An 18,523-nucleotide genomic window follows, 5' to 3' on the forward strand; every position below is an offset into this window, starting at 1 on the left:
CTGACTGGTATTGGCTAGAGAAGGTAATTGTGTTTCCCCAACTCCTATAAATGTGTATACCTGGAGGCCTGTTCCACATAATGACACATTACCTGTTCCAATATTGTCACGGTGACAATGTCACCACATGGATGCCATTTCAATTTTGCAGTGGGATCACATGACAAATGAGTGTTCTGGGGGTATTCAGAGGGTTTCCATTTGTACTTTGGTCAAAATGTTTCAAATGTGTTCTTAATGGGGCTTCAAAAGTGAAGGTATACAATGTAGTACATTATTAGATAATAAAGAGGTACGGTTGGGGGAAGAAACTCAGCAGAAGTTGTTATAGTGCTATAAAGACTGTTTTATTTAGAATTAATTATTAGCATTCAATAATTCATTATCATATTTATTTTGAGAGTATATTAAAGGGGTAGTTCAGGATTTTGGACATAGGGCCTGATTCCCAAGTTAGCCTTGGTGTTCTTTATAATTGGAGACAGTTTTCAACACATTTAATTCAGTCCTTGTAGTTGCCGAGTGCGCTCGTGCTAAGCTAGCGCACGGCATTGGGGGGATACCTAGCTGCTACTAAAACAGTCTTACCCACTCCACAGTACACCCGAGGCTAATCAATTATAACGCCAGACTATCGATGTAAATGTCTGTGTTGATAGAATAATTTTAGAAATAAAACCAACCTCGCATCGCATGAATTATCGCATTTTGGGGACTACTTTCTCGGCAGCAGCGGACTTTTACTTTGCTGTGTAACCGAATCACTACAGCAGAAAGTAAACAGCAGCGTGGGACAGCAACTGAAACGAACGACTAGGCAACATGGTGCGCCAGTGTGCATTCAGGAATTGTACAAATAAATCCCACAGATGGACACCACAAAGTTTTGCTCTGTCTCGGGAGACGCTATGCCCAGACACGTCTAGACCCTGAAAGCTAGTGTCCAGCTCCAGCTCTTGCATTTGTGGGGTGACCAAGTCCCACTCCCTGCAGCAAAAACATTCGTCCTGCGTCGGCATTTCTATACATTTTCTGCACTGGCAACACCAGTCTCCTGTTGTTCTGTCCCGGTTCTCTGCTGCATCTCCAGCGGGGGCTATCTCTAAAGACGCTCTTTCTTTTTCTGCCCTTTGCGCATCCATCTCTCTGTTCTTCATCGGTGTATTCCGGCTCGTACAGGTACGGTTCGGTGGTGGATACAACAAATTCCTCATAATCGTCTTCAAAAGCATCGCTAAGTCCTCCAAACGTGGCCATATCTTGTTTATTGAATAGGCTAATAAAACTCCTTCGTGCGTGCACTGTACTCTGCGTCTGTAACTATGAGAGCAGCAGGTAAACAAACTATTATAGATCCGGTAACCTAGGTATTAGTCCGCCGCTGCCGCAGCCTGGCAGGAATACACACTGCTACACAGCAAGTCCCTCAAAATGCAATATGCGAGGCTAGTTTCATTTCTAAAATTATTCTATCAACACAGACATTTACATCGATAGTCTGGCGTTATAATTGATTAGCCTCGGGTGTACTGTGGAGTGGGGAAGGCTGTTTTAGTAGCAGGCTAGGTATCCCCCCAATGCCGTGCGCTAGCTTAGCACGAGCGCACTCTGCAACTACAAGGACTGAATTAAATGTGTTGAAAACTGTCTCCATTGATAAAGAACACCAAGGCTAACTTGGGAATCAGGCCTTATGTCCAAAATCCTGAACTACCCCTTTAATATGTGCAAGTGACACCATTAGCATGTGAGGCAATAAAAGCATCTACACACCTTTGTCCATTGTGCATCATGGGGTCTTATTTTCTATTTAAAACCAGGTTTCCAAAGCCTTTAAAATATAAAAAAAAAATGTAATACATAAAGAAAATTATTTGAATGTAAATCAACTAGCAGAGTGTCTCAACGTAAACATATTAACCCAATTCACCTGCTGTGTCTGGCCTTCAAGGACTTTTCACTGGTTGAGTTGATTGCAGATAGGGTGTAACCAAACTACGTATGACCTCTGCTTGATTGAAATTACCACTGACGTTTCAGCTTTATATGATTACAGTGAACAAGAAAGGTAACATTGGATAGTTGAGAGGAAAATAGGATATATATGACATATAGTTGGGCCAACAAAATACCAAGATTCCAACCAGCAAAGTATATGGAATCCGCCTTAACTTGCTGAGCCCCCACGACCACCATCCAACAGTAAGGATGAGAAGTCAGTGAAGAGGCAAATTTTAAGTCTGTTCAAAATGACAAAATCACATTTTAAACTAGTGGGTACTGTAAATGGGAGTACGATAGATTACAAAACTTCCTAAAAGTTCTTATTGGGGAAGTTTCGTAATCTTAGCCCAATTTCTAAATTGCAATGCTGTAATACCCACAGAACGTGCAGAAACACCTCAAGCACTACTGTAAATGCAGTTATTAATCCCGGTTAAGGCTGCTTTGAATAATTTAAAGCAGCCTTGCATGCTTTTTTAAAATGTTAACATATGAAAGACTGCTTTATTCTTATCAATCAGCTGCAAATTGCTACCATTATTATTGCTATGAATTAAAAAAAGATTAAAGGACATAATACAAGCTGAATCGAGCCCTGCTTGACTATGGTGGGCACATGAAAACCATGTGGGTGGAGTGTACAGGGTCGTTAATGAAGTCTCCTGTGTGGAAGATAAAGAACTGCTTTCATATATTGTTCCACACTGGGTTTGATCAATCCACAAGGTTAAAGGGATGCCTAAATATTATGATGAGCAGATCATTGGAGATAATATAAGAGTGTAGCAATTAGCGTTGAGGAGAGAAGTTGGTCAACACTTGCAACCCATTCAAATTACATTTTGTTGTACCGTCTGTATAGTATCAATCATACCAGAGAAAAACATTGAGAACCTTCCATTAACTATAAAACAGCCTTGATTTTGATATTTTTCAATAATCTGCGCTGTGGCTTCAAAAAATATTAATTTGGACAGTGGACTTGTGTAATTGTGCAAATGTGTGTTTTGTAATAGGACCAAGAAAAATATATACATTGTAGTTCCTCTTGAATCTCAACTATGCCTACTCTGTTCTTTCATATAGTTTCCTTTTCATCACTTAGAACTGCAGTAGCCAAATAAGTCTTTGTTGCAAGTTATTTTGCTTTGCTTTTCACTTGTTAGAAGTTAGCTAATCTGCTTTTCTTCGACTGTAGAACTTATCCCATATAAGCTTGATGAGACAATTCATTTTTGTGACACTGTTTTAAAGGTCACATATTATGCTAAATGCACTTTTTAAATGTGTTCTAACATATCCATGGGTCCACGGTGTGCCTAGAGACTGCCAAAATATTTTAAAAAATAACAATCTCTCCTGTTCTCACTCTCCCCCTTTCTGAAACCCCCACCCCTCCCCCCCAATATACTCCAGTCAGTATTTTCCCCTTTTCTGACCTCACAAACTGGAAAGCCAGAAGCTTCCACTGTGCAGCCCACACCCCTATTTCTTATTGGTCCACGGCCCTGACAGACAGAGGGCGAGGCGTATCTGGCTTCGCTTCCGGACAGGGGGCGGGGGCAGCTCAAAGATTGTATATTTACGAGGGGAGCTGCAGCTCTTTTAAAAAAATAGGCCATTGTGAGATTAGCTGAACATCAGCATAGTACAATAAATTACCTGAAAGTTTTTTTCAGCAAACAATTAAAGAAAAACGTATTAGGGACCACTAAGATCATATAATATGGTGTATAATAGTACCGAAAAGTGTATAATATGGGAGCTTTAAGGACAAGATTTTTATCTGTGGAATTCAGTCTTTTTAAAGTAAGTGATTACAGTGAGTAAAGAGTAATGACAACCACACTGTCACTATTCAAATTGTCTTTTTGAAGGGTTTCTATACTCTGCCAGTGTTTTCACATAAGAAGATAATGGATGTTTTGACACACCTCTTCCCTCTGGCCGAGCCGGAGTTGGTCTCCATTAGCAGAGGAGCAGAGCCCCTGGGAGTGCTGACAGTTGAGGGTGCTGGGTTGTATGACAGGGTTATCAGTTAGCGGCTAGCAGCGGTTCCCACGCGCTCGTACAGATACATTGGGTTAATACTGATGAAAAGCAGCAGACGGCAAGTATGACAGCGAAACATTTATGAAGGTTGAAAAAAAGGCAATGAAATTCAAATAGATGAAAAAGAAAAGAACAAAAAGCAGGTTGTCAGGTCTGAACTGAACCAATGTCTAAATTGGTGTGTGTGAGTAATGTATTAATTGTTTATATGGAGGGGATGAATGGTAATCTGCATGAGGAAAAGAGAAATTAAATTATGCTTTATAGCTACACTTGCCTGTTTAGATATTATTTGAGTATTGAACAAACACAACAAACATGACCAGTACTGCACACTGATGTAAATATTTCTGTTCACATTCATTCCATGGCGGTGGAGGACCCCATATTTTGCTTGACTGCACCACACATGTTACCACCACGTTGGTGCTAACCCATGATGCCAGGCTAATCGCCAGACACGCTGCCAGCCTTCACAACTCATCAGCCTTGCTCCACTCTTCAACACTTTGAGCTGCAGCGCTTACTGCAGCCAAAATATGTGTGTGTGTGTGTGTGTGTGTGTGTGTGTGTGTGTGTGTGTGTGTGTGTGTGTGTGTGTGTGTGTGTTTGTGTGTGTGTATTGGTACTTCAGCTTTTGACACTTTGTCAATTGTGAAACAAAAACAAAAAACAATGATAGAATCAGAGGTCAAAATTGTTCTTTGAACAAGGTATGCTGCACTGGCAGTCTCCTGTAGCTTTACAAGTCATAGAAGGAAGCTACTGTATGTTGTGTGGGACTCCCACTATGTCTGCTCTGATTCATGATCCTTGTCCTTGGGGGAACATCTTTAAAAAATTAATATTTCTGAGACTATTCAAGATAATGTTTGAGTTTCTGATCTCCAGAAACGTGAAAACCACTTGTGACATACTTATGCGAGCAAATAAACATATAATTGAACTGATATGAAATGGCACAGACCACCAGCATTGGCAGTATGTGGCAGCTGTGAGCATGGACTGTAGTAAAGTGTGATGCAGCTCAAACTCTCATGGTCTGATATTTGACAGTCTGAACCCCAGCATATCACAATTGTGTTCCAGTCTGTGTACAATGTTCTTACCAATCCATGCAATCTCTACACCTGGGGCCACAGCAAGGCAACTACAGTATGCTCTCTTTGTCACAGTCTTCGATTGCATACTGAGCAGCTTCCCAAAGGCCTTCAATGCTGCTGATATGACCAGATGCTGAAGGCAGAAGCAAAGTAAATCATATCACACACCTCCGCCCCCACCTTTGAGGCATAATCCTTGTTCACACTGAGCGGTACAGTTTGGTTCAGTATTGTACCAGTAATTATAAGTAAGCCAACTGTGCCATACCTGTTTTTAGTCACCCTTTCATTGGGCAACCAGGCCGTCTCAAAGGGTCCCAAAAGGGTGCACTGCAGTCCTTTGATTGGTTGACAAAATAGTAATTTCAGTGCGAAAGAAAAACAGCTTGGTAAAATTACGTCAGCAAGATTAAATAATCTTGTGAAAACCGACTGCACTCGTTGTTTAATGTGTGGTGTTTTTCCTCCTCATTGAATTTATTAGCAGGCTACACAAACATCCATTACCTTCTTATGTGAAAACACTGGCAGAGTACAGAAACCCTTCAAAAAGACAGTTTGAATAGTGACAGTGTGGTTGTCATTACTCTTTACTCACTGTAATTACTTAGGCTACTTTAAAAAGACTGAATTATATGGGCAGAGATATGTGTCAGTAGAACTTGAATTCGAATTGATCGACTTGAATATGAATTGATCAACCTGCATTTGAATTATTGATACTTGAATTCAAATGTATACACTTGAATATGAATTAATTCATTTGAATTAATTCATTTGAATTTGAATTAATTATACTTGAATATAAATCAGTTAATATTTGAAATGACACATTCAAATAAAAGTTCTAAAATTCAAGTTTTCAAATTCAAGTAGAAAAAATTAAGATTCAAGTAGAGAAAATTCAGATTCGAGTAGAGATGTGCACATCCGGTTTCTTTGAGGAAGAGCAATCGAGTGCAGATCTCTGATCCTAGGCTACAGCGTCCGGCGGGTGACCGTTATTTAACGTTCAGGAAATATAAAGTCATGAATTAGTTTGTTTAATCATCATCTGTGTTTTTGACCTCTTGTTTTACAGTCGAAGTATCTTTTAGAACACTGATCACGTTTCAGAAGCCTAATGAAACTGAAAGTAGGCTAGTTATAATATCGCCGGTCAAAGCAGCGTCCGAATGAGCTAAAATCCTAAATACAATAAACAGTAACATGGCAAACTTATTTTTAGGTAGCCTAAGCTCTAATTGATTATTCATTCATTTTTTCACACGTTTACATGTTTTGAGGCGGAGGATTCCTCCGACGCTCTCTGTCTGTCTGGCTCATCTGACAGCACTCAGCAGACAGATGAGCCGGGCGAGCCGCGGTGTGTGTGGAACACAGCATTCAGTTCTGATCTCTTAGAATATTATTCAAAAATAATAATGCAATCAGAATGAGGTGAGCGCTTAATTACTGCATATTTTTAGAGGCCTCCTGGGATATCACAGTGTGATGGCAAGGCAAGGCAAGGCAAGGCAAGTTTATTTATATAGCACAATTCAAACACAAGGCCACTCAAAGTGCTTTACAGGGGCAAGATTAAAATACATAAAACACATTAGAAGACATTTAAAAGCGAATGAAAAGAAGTAAAACATGTAAATAAAATAAAAAGTACAGGTTAAAATGGAAACAGAAAAGTCTTCAGACTCGATTTAAAAGAACTGAGGGTTGCAGCAGACCTCAAGTTTTCTGGGAGTTTGTTCCAGATATTTGGTGCATAAAAACTAAAAGCTGCTTCTCCTCGTTTAGTCCAGGGCCCCAGGACACTGCCTTTTCCGAGCAGCCAGCATGGACAAGTGGCCAAACCATTGGTACTGCATGCTGTGAATGGGGCTGGCGGGTGGAGCTTATTTTCATACGGCCCGTAGGCAGATTTCCCTGTCCACACAGTACAAGCGGCGAACAAGATTGTGTCTCCGCAAAATTTTTCTGAATATCAATCATAGGCTCATACTTCTCTTTAGACCATATACTATTGAAACTGAAGTTTTTTCATTTCAAAACGCCACGTCAAGCGTTTTATTAGCCCAACGGCTTTTAACGGCTTTCAGTTGGTTTTCGAGGGAGGAGGAGGGAGTGGGCAGCCGTGGGCAGCTGAACAGAGTCGTAGTGAAACAAATGTTTCGGTTTTCTGCCCGGTCTCCGAGAGGGCTCAGTGCTTTATTTATAGGTCTATGCCATACTCATTGCCAGGTGCACGGTTCCATTAACTTCTCGTGTCTGAGGTTTTTGGTCTCTTAAGTAAACGTATAAAGTTCACTTAAGCATTTGAACATTTGTTTGGTTGATTACAATAGTTAACTTAAGCACCATCCATGGACGCCATGGACCTATAAAGATGTAACACACGCTATCAAAACAGCGCTAGCCCACTAGTTTGGTTTAGATGGCTGGAGGAATCTTCGTTTAGAACTTGTTCACCACTGTATTACTTTACAAAAACGGAGTGTAATTTAAAGATCACATATAGCGAATCATCAGGGGGGTTAGTGACTTATACGACCATGGTCGGTAAGCAATACAACTGCTCGCTAAAACCTTTAGCTTACAATGCTAGATGCTACGGAAGCTACAGAACGAGAATGATTCTACATCCGCTACCAGTCCGCTACGTCATGGCTACGCTTGCCGCCCTCGTTTTCGATAGGTCCATAATGCCGCTACGTCATGCTTTTGGGCCGTATGAATTTCCGCATTAACACTTCCTTGTGGCTTGCACTGGCTTCCCTGCGCCAATGAGCAGCTTTCATAGGAATGAATGGGCGCCATGTTTCAATACGGTGTCCATTTCTTTATATGCCCATGGTTTAGTCCTAACTATTGGGACTGTAAGTAAACCTGTCCCAGACGACCTAAGGGCTCTGGACGGTTCATAACGTATCAGCAGATCAGTAATGTATTTTGGCGCTAAACCATTTAGTGCTTTATAAACCAACATCAGTATTTTGAAATCAATTCTTTGAGTGACAGGAAGCCAGTGTAAAGACCTCAGAACTGGGGTAATGTGATCCACTTTTTTGGTCCTAGTGAGGACTCGAGCAGCAGCGTTCTGAATTAGCTGAAGCTGTCTGATAGATTTTTTTGGAAGGCCTGCAAGGACACTGTTACAGTAGTCAAGTCTACTAAAGATAAATGCATGGACAAGTTTTTCTAAATCTTGCTGAGACATAAGTCCTTTAATTCTTGATATGTTTTTAAGGTGGTAGTATGCTGACTTATTAATTAATTTAATGTGTTTCTTGAAATTCAAGTCGGAGTCTATGGCAGAGCTATTCGAGACAGTGAAGTGCTGTTGCAGATAACTGTAATAATGTGGCTCAGTCTTTAATCTTCTCATTAAACATAAAATGAACTACTCCCCAAGAAATAAGTGGGGAGTCAGCGAGTCTGAATTTAAACGTTGATACCTGCCGAAATATTAAACATAGAAGCAAGCTCTATTTTGAAATTATTAATAAGAGCAGTAACTCTGCTACGCTGACGTGATTCAATTCCTTCTTTGGATAATTTCTGACAAATTCTAGCTATGAAACCTTTGTTTTCACAACCTCACTAGTTAAGGCTGCCGAATATATATCTGAAATATCTTCTCTTTTTAACAGAAGGGTGGGTGTGTGTGTGTGTGTGTGTGTGTGTGTGTGTGTGTGTGTGGTGTTTGGTGCGTGCGTGTGTCCGGGTTTAGAAAAATGACGATTTTTGGATCAAAAGTTAAGGTTAGGTTAGGGTAAGGGTTGGGGTTACGCAAGTACTAGTTAGGGTTAGGGTAAGTCTTCAGAAAATGAATGTAATTATGTAAATACCATGATTCAGCTCACTCTGTAAGAATGGAGAGTCAAGAAATAAAATGATGTGTGTAAAGGGTGGTGGGGGCATGGGAGGGGGAGGTTAGTCACAGCGCAGGGTTTTTTTTTTTTGAGCTAGAGGTCAATTAGGTATGCTAAATAGTCTGGGCTCCAGTTCTCCCCTGCTTGCTCCTGTTCTGTATTCTACTGCCGACTCTGCTGCTGATCTCAAAGTCTCCCCGCGTTCCCCCCGCTCTGAGGATAACATGGAACGAGAGCGGGAGGAGATGGAGGTGCGAAAAAGGAGGAGAGAGAGTGTTCTTTTATCCTCTGTGGCTTAATGGGCGAGAAGAGAAACAATATTCCCTTCCCATGTTAGCTTTTTTCAATGAAGTGCGCATTAGGTTCGGTGTTGGTGGTGTGCAAAGGAAATAAATGGCTCGCAGCCGGCGATGGGATGAAGAAAAGGTCAACTTCAGATCAGGCCCAAGCTACTTTTCCAATCCCACATTACAAACCATGCTGAATTTTTACAGAAAAGAAAAAGATGAATATGACACAATTTCCCACATTACTCTGCTGAGGGCAAAGTCTTACACAGTTATAGGAAAACGATTTCGACAACAGCATGTTTTGTAAATGATTTTGCTGTTTTTGGTATTCACGCCAGACAAAAGTCACCAAATAAGGGGATCCCCTTTTGCTGGAAACACAACAAGCACAGAAAACAACTCAAATTTGTATTCATGATCTGTAATGGTACTTCAAAATCAGTAACTTCCACTTATTTTCCCCCAGGCCATGGAAAAGGTAAAAAGGAGCTACTAATACCTTGTTTTCCATATGCAATTTTTTCACAAACCTATGGTGCAATATGTGCAGGTTTGGGGACGACTCGTCTTCAATTTGGAGCAATTTAGCCAAGTGATGGGCGTAATTTGTTTATCCCGTCAAGTTTCCATTTGCAATTAAATTCCTCATTAGAAGCCATGTTTTGCCGAGATTTCCCAATATCGTCGGGGCACAGTGACTCGAAGGCCTATTATGATGGCTCCAAAACCAATGCTTGTTCTTTTGACAATGAACGCAGTATGTATTTTCCCCTGGGACGTATTGTGGGAGGGATGGCTTCTAGTAAATTCTCCTGGGGCAAAGGTAGGAGACTTTAGTGTTAAATGATTGCCTAAAGAGGCAGGTCTACAAAATCCCCTCAGCCACATTGGCTCTGACATCCTTCCTTGTGGTGATAAATGACTCATAAGTAACAAGTGTAAACCTGCAATCACACTGATTGGAAAATAATGAAGAGGCAAGCGGAAAAGAGACAGCCATTACAATTTTAACACCTGCAATACTACTTGGAAGGCCCTTCTCTAAAATGAGAGAATACATCTAGAACGCATGATTGTGCATTCATAAACTCAGGACTACAGAAATTGACCAAACCATTCTTGTTAGGGAACTGACAAGGCTTTTATTTTGATAGAGAGCAATATTGAGCAAAAATTACAGGTATAATTGAAAAACTTATTTTGAGCAAGTAATGTGTAGCTATACACATAACATACACTTGTTTCAATGCGTGAAATAAACAGGACACTAAAAAAAGACAGTTGCCCTGGACTACTACACAGTGACATTAAAGCTGGTCGTGAATATTGACTTTGGACCATATGTGAAACAGTAATACAGTGTTTATGCTGATCCATAACCCTTGATCCATAACCCTTGGTCCAATGGATCAAAATGCTTACCCATCTGGTCATTACAATGTCATGTAATCTTGCTTCTTAGTTCCTTATTGTTATCATAAATAAATACATTCAAAATACATGTTCACTTTTACCATGAAACTCCATTGTTTGACCCCACTGTTTCATCTTCAATTCGAATTGTGTGCGTGTGTGTGTGGTGTTACTACAGGGAACAGCAGCCCCTAGGAATCAATTCTACTCCTGCAAACACTTCTATTTAAAGAGCACAGACATCTTTCCGGCAGATTAAGCTTCACCTCAACAGACCCTGAATAAGGGAAAATAAGCAGTATTTTGAGGAAACCAAGCATTTCACATTATGCATTTGGATGCTTAAGTCATCGCCACTCATTTAATGCTCATAATCTCAGCTCAGCCATGTGCATTGATATCAATTACGGGTTGGGAAAGATTGTAATCGATGCAAATGCACAAATCTGCGGAAGGGGAGAAAAACAAGCCCGCAGTTGAGATTGTGATGCATTGGGCCATCACTAGAACTCCTGGCTGTTTAGAAGAGAGCGGAGATTAGTTTTACGGAATTTATTTGAGAGCCTTTGGCATGAAGTACCTTGCCAATGTGAGCACAGCTGCCATGTTTTACAGTTATAACTTTTTGCTGCAAAATCACTGAGCCTGTGTATTGATTGTAATGTAATAGCTTCCCTCGACCATATGTCTAGTGTGTGTATATATATACACACACACACACACACACACACACACGGTATGTATTTCTTTTTTTAGTTTTTTTCAGTTATTTAAAAAAAATATATGTTTTGCATTTGGGAACACATGCACTGTTTTTGTTCTGTAATTAAACTGATTAATATGTGTAAGAATATCCCAATCTATGAAAGTTGATAGAGCTATGAGGGCTTCAGTAAACTTAATATTATTAGATTATTAATCCAAAAGCTACAAATTACAGAGTGTGAAAGCATAAAAATGTGTGGATGAATATTCAACATATTTCCACAAACTCAATAACTTCAGAATACAGCAAGAATTTGTGCAAGGAATTAGGAGAGACTCAATTTTCCCATACTTTTCACGTTTTGAGGTGTTTTCATTGTGAGTGGTAATTACTTTTCCAAGGTAGAAGTTGCGCCTGTAAAGGTGCTTTGGAATACCAATGTGAGGAAACAAATGTTCTTATTGGCAGCTATTTCTTTTTATAAAGGCTTGAGAGTGAGGTATTGGAGGGGTTTTGATGTTTCTAGCACCGTAGAAAATGTTACTTTCGCAAGCTATTTTTTTATGTATTTAGTATTTTTTATTTATTCCTTAATTAGGCAACACATTTTAATGACCATCCTTCTACCATATGGCCACTTTAAGGACAGCCGCTCACGTCATACATAATTATGGTTAGTTTGGGCGCTTCTTAATTTTATATCATCACATTAAATATCATCCATCTAGAGCCATATCAAACAGCTGTTTCAATAACCACCCAGAGTTTAAAAGGAAATATAGCTTCCCTAATTGTCTTTGGGGCAGTTAATTGCTAATTTGTGGGCTTAATCTTCGCTCAAACACACAGTGAAGACTAACAGCCCAGAAAAGAGACAATGTTTATTTAAGATTTTACTATCTAAATGAGATAAGATATCATGTCATATAAATGATAACAAGCAGAGGAAGTAAGAGTTTTTGAATGTCAATGGTCCACACCATGAATGTAAGGTATACCTTGCACTTCACATGCCATGATGGGAGCTGAATACGCAGTCACCTTTGGCAACAACTCATTGGTGAACATGTCTGCTAAACAAGTAGCATTTTTGTTGGTGAGAATGTCACAAAATGGGCTGCATGAATGTGTGAACTCATTGACTTGTAGATAAGACCCTGGGTCATATGTGTAATCGCAGCATTTGCATTTTGCAAAACTGCTCATTTTAAATCCATTATCATCATCCAGGTCTTTAGTTTGTGTAGTACCATTTGCATAATGATAGGGTACTTATGTTTCAATCTAATAAAAGCTGATTAGTTTGCCTTCCTTGCAGGCACCTTATATTTCCAATCAGTATCATCGATATGGAATAGGACAAATGTTAATGCTAGGCCTACACCAATGCCATTTCTAGAGCAATTATTAAGACAGTTTAGAACTCCAAATATGTCCCCCAAATATATTACTTCAACAGGTATACTGTACTGACGTGCTGTATACACTGAGAGCAGTTTGTATTGGATGATCCGCAATGTAGTTTACAGTCATGACTCAACCATGGCTTCAGATGTGATCATCTCAGTTCATTGATGTGAGACAATCCCTGGTAAAGCACTGTTCAGCTCTCCAATCCAATCCACACGCACAGGCCAGACTGCATCATATGTCAGTAAAATGCCTGGAGAAGATACTGTAATACACTCCAAATAGGGCATATGGAAACGAGGCTTTCATGACCATAAGAGCTGTCTAAGAGCACATGATTTTTGACATGTCTCCCTACATAAATCTTGTTTGTAGCTCTCTCACATTCATTTTTCATACTCTACTCCGCCTCGCTTTTTTTTTCTTCCAACCCTCCTTTGACAAGAAGCTGAAAAGTCATCAAAACTCAAGACTGCTGTCGAGCCACATCCATCAGTGCTCCTTGTCAGTGCAGCTTGGTGCCTCTCCAAAGCTGCTAGGTAAGAGTGCTTGATGTGTAGGCGGCGTGCTGGGTCAAAGGGTCACCAGATCTAACAAGAAGTTTCTCAGAGCTAGAGTGGGCAGGGGGAAAAGAAAGACTACAGCTGACATTTTTTTGTTATTTTATTTGTGTGTGTGTGGTCATTCAGTGTTCAATGTCAAGAGTCGTTGAGTAAAAGTTACTGCTGCACTGAGGACTGTGTTAAAGAGGACCTATTATACTACTTTTCTGGTCTTAATTTCTTGTTTTACACTGCTATAGAGCAACCTGACACGAATCACATCACAAAAAACTATGTAGATTTTCGGGAAGCTCTTTCTCTTATTTTGGCGATCCAGCACATCCTGTCAACACTTGAGTGTGTGTGCTTCGGCAATCTCCGCTCCCTCCGCCTGTGCATCGGCCATCTCCGCTACCCTCCCCCCCCCCCTCCTGCAAACCCCACTCCGTTGTGATTGGTTACCTTCCTTCCGAAACACTTTCAGTGGCGGGAAGCGCGAGCATGGACCTATAAGGGCGCGAGGCAGACGCGAACAGGGAAGTGACAGCATTACCATACATGGAAACATCCGCGTGGTCACATCACCAATTTTTATGCGACGTCATCAATTATGAAAGGGTAGACCGCTTTGAAGACGTGACTTCTCGACTGGCTAGAATAGTGTTTAGTGCTCTGCACTGACACCCCAGACGGTCAGCAGGGAATACGTCGAAATGCATGTAAGTCATTATTTGATAATTTAGTATGGTTAAGCATGACTATGAATCATCATAACAACGTTTATAGGTCATAAAAGTCAAAAAGCATCATAGGTCCTCTTTAAAGTCAGTCCATAAATGGCAGCAAAGCATTTTCCAAACTACTCTGTGTGTGGGGGTTGCCTCTTTATGTGTTTTATGTAAAGGAATTCTAGGTTAAATGTAAGTGAAAAAAATCCATAATAACTAGGACTGTCAGCGTTAACGTGTTTAAGAGAGTAACTTTTTTATCTGAAAAAAAAAATCACAATTGTAAAACAAATATAGGGGAGAGTGGCCTAAGTTGTGCAACTTTTCACTCAAAGTGACTTTAAAGTAAGGCCTTGACAGTAAAGTCTCCAACTCAAATATGTACGTATATTTCAGGGTGTTGTGCATCCCTGGCAATAAAAACTTTGGATCTGGAATAAACTGTAGAAGAAATATAGCTTTCGGAAAAAAAATGGTCTTGTTGCACAACTCGCCCCCGGTGTGGTGTAAGTTGTGCGGTTGGAGAGAATACCATGGGGTGAATTGTGCCATTGATATATATCTCATAAACTGTAATGCAAGACAAATCCATTAGACAATCACTTATTTAAGGTGTATTTAAAATAAATAAAGTAAATAGTTGACAAAGATTGAAGGACAATTTTCTTAAACAAGGCCTAGCAGATCTAATGGTTTAGCCTGCAAAGCTCACAATGACAAAGTCACCATCATCATCTTTCTGGCCATCTGAACTCTCATCAGTGGTGTCGTTAAGTGGAATTGAGATGTCACTCTCTTCTGAGCTACTGTAGACAATCACTTTCTTTTGGTGACCAGCGTATACAGCCATGCCACTGGCGCAACTCTCAGAAATGTACTTTGCACTAGTTGCTCCGTGCTTGTGGAACCAACTGCCACCTGACAAATGCGATTCCCCCTATATTTCTGCCTTTAAATCAAGGCTCAAAACCCATATGTACACCCTGGTGTTTCCTCCCCATTAACTATCTTACCTCTGTGTTTATGTGGATGTATGGGCTTTACGTATTTTATTTTGGTTATTGTTATTTTACCTTCATTGTTTATCTACTGAATGCACTATGTACAGCACTTTGGACAGTGCAAACTGTCATAAATGTGCTTTTATAAATACATTTTACTTACTTACTTAATTATAACTCAGCTAGGCCCTTTAGCACAAATCACCCCATCCCCAGAATTTTGGATAATAGGCATGATGCAGCAATTTAGAGCTGACATTGTGCTAACTATATAGACTCAAAGTGTAGCATACTGAAGCACTAAAACATGTGTCAAGTGTTTTCAAACGTGTCCATAATTGTTCAGACACAATAATCAAAAAACCTTGATCATGGAAATTTTACTTTGAAAGGCAAAACAAAGTTTTTTGAGCTTAAATGTACTTATATCTTATTCCTTGTGTCTCCCTTCTTTACAGGATGAGTCAAATGGATGGCTCTTCTTAAATATGTGGTCACATTTCCAATTTCTTCCATGGTTTTCTAGAAACAAGGGGTGGCACAACTTCCAAAATGCACAACTTACATACTGGGTTATTTAATAATTTAGATGAAACATTTCAACACTTTTCAATTCGCTTTCACATGCACTCTTGATATTTGAATATAAATATAGATGTCCAAATTAGTTACACGGTGAAATTATGGAAATAGTACTGAAAAAAGCTGCATGAAGGTCCTCTCATTTTTGTGAATTTATTCACATAGGCCAACACACCTAGTTCAGTTATAAAGTAAAACAAGAACAACAAACAATATTATTAATTGGGGACATTATTTATTACATTAGTCTTATCTAATTAGCGCTGTTGTGCTGCTGCAGCGTGAACCTAAATAACAGCTTCCACTGTCTCTCTGTAATAGAGCATACAGTTATTGTAGGACTAATGCTTTGTGATTACACCAAAGCCCTGTTTTCCGCAGTGCATTGATCTATACTTATTGTTGACACTGAATCGCTGAGCCCTTGTTTTCCAAAACCTGGAATCAAGAGGAGGATCGGAAAAAGACATACATTAAAAACATGTAATAATTTGAATTTTTCATGATTCCCCAGGAGACTATAATTTTTGCTGTTACTTTGGTCAGAGGTTTCAAAAAGAAAAAATGTGATTGAGTTCCACCAGTTTAAAATGTTCAACGTTCAAGTACTCTGTCACTTAAGTTAAAAAAGAAATCTGAGGAAGTCCAGTTTGACAACTCAAATTCAAGGAAAGGCATGTCAGAAATCACAAACATCAAGATGCAACCCAGTATGTATGCTTACTTAAATAATAACAAACTGAATTTATAACAGGCTACATATGCACTCAGCCGCATGCTTCATATTCAATAAGGATTCCATATCATTTAATTATAATGGCTAAGGGGATGCACACACTTAGTTACTTGGAATTCAGACTAAGTCACCAGCTTAATGTTTTGCAACACCTCATTCTTATATTTACTTCTGGGGCAATCTTGGAATACATGCACATCTGCAGCAGTGACCTATGCCGACACTCCATATGCCGTATGCAGAGTAACGTCAGCACATTAGGTGTCAAGCAGCAAGGTTAAAATGAAAAGCTACATGCAGTGTTTGTGTGTGTGTGTGTGTGGGGGGGGGCTTAGTGTACAGTAGGTTAATGGATTGACCTGAATATTTTTGTGAAAGTAAATTAATTAAATAACGAGGCATATCTAATGTAACAATTCAAAGCAGTTTAAGTTCCGCAAGTTGTACAATCCACTCCATGTTACTACGACTGACTGTGTGTGGATCAGTGTGCAAACTTAGTTAAATCAGCTAAATATATGCATATAAAACATCCAATCCATCATCAATAAAGTGCTTCTGGTCAATGACTTCATCACAGATCACAAACTGGACTAGTTGTGTCTCACAGAAACCTGGCAACCACAGAATGATTTTCTACAACAACATTCAGCAACTCCACCAGGATATGTTTCCCTAAATTGATATAGTATTGTGTGATTGTACAACTAATGTTATTCTCTGTACTAGATCAGTCCCATTGACCTTTAAATGCTGTGGACCTATGCATAATTGTAAAGACCACCCAATTCTTAAATATTTTATCGTAGAACCATCACGTTTGAACCACCCTTGCAATGTTCTTGAATATCATCCCATTTGGGGATTTACAGTGGAGGAAATAAGTATTTGATCCCTCACTGATTTTGTAAGTTTGCCCACTTACAATGAAATGAACGGTCTATCATTTTAATGCTAGGTTTATCTTAACAGTGATAGACAGAATATCAAAAAGAAAATCCAGAAAATCACATAAAAAAAGATAGACATTATTTTGCATTTCATGGAGTTGAATAAGTATTTGATCATACAGTAGTTGATGACCAGGTTTGCACACATCTCAGGAGGACATTTGGACCACTCCTCTTTGCAGATCCTCTCCTAATCTTTAAGGTTTCGAGGCTATCGCTTGAGCTTCAGTTCCCTCCACATATCTATTGGATTAAGGTCCAGGGACTGGCTAGGCCACTCCATGACCTTAATGTGCTTCTTCTTGAGCCACTCCTTTGTTGCCTTTGAAAAAGATCTCTATGAACAAATTCAATCTGTATTCCATCACAAACATAGCACAGAAACAGCCTTGATTAAGTTCACCAACAACCTCCTCCATTCAGCTGATTCCAGTCACACACCCATTGATCTTGACACCAAAAATGTGATCGTAAATCACCTGGCCAGCTTTGGAGTGAGTGTGGCACAGTGTAACACTGGTTTGCCTCCTACCTTGAAGAAGGGACACACGTTGTAAAAAGTTACCGGTCGGAAGCACCATGAATCACCATGAAGTTTCACAGGGTTTTGTGAGGCCCTCCTATTAATGATGATGTTGATACACAGCTTTATGTACCCACTCAGCCCATTTTGACTCCCCCTCCAGTAACCTGACTGTTTGTCTCCATGATTTACAGAAATGGCTGACAAGCAATAAACTAAAATTAAACAGTTACAAAACTGATTATCTCCACATTTGCTCAAAATCTACTCTGTTGAACAATGTTTGCTCACACCCCAAGTGCTGGAGCCACCATAACAGTTACAACCCAGGTGAAGAGCCTTGGTGTTATCCTGGACAATACCGTTTCTTTCTCCAGTCATAAACAATCTCTCCTGGATTGCCTTTCACCATAAACATCTCCACTTAAGCCCCACTCAACAACTCATTGCTCACATCACACATTGACAACTCCAATGGGATCCTGGCCAACATCCCCAACAAATTAATCAACCGACTTCAACTTATCCAGAACCCCAAATCACTGACTTTTACACATCTAAAGTCCATTGAAAATGTACTGTAACTCCCATGCCTATTATTTTACACTGGCTCC

Source organism: Ammodytes marinus (assembly GCF_949987685.1).
Source record: "Ammodytes marinus genome assembly, chromosome: 14".
NCBI classification, from domain to species: Eukaryota; Metazoa; Chordata; class Actinopteri; order Uranoscopiformes; family Ammodytidae; genus Ammodytes; species Ammodytes marinus.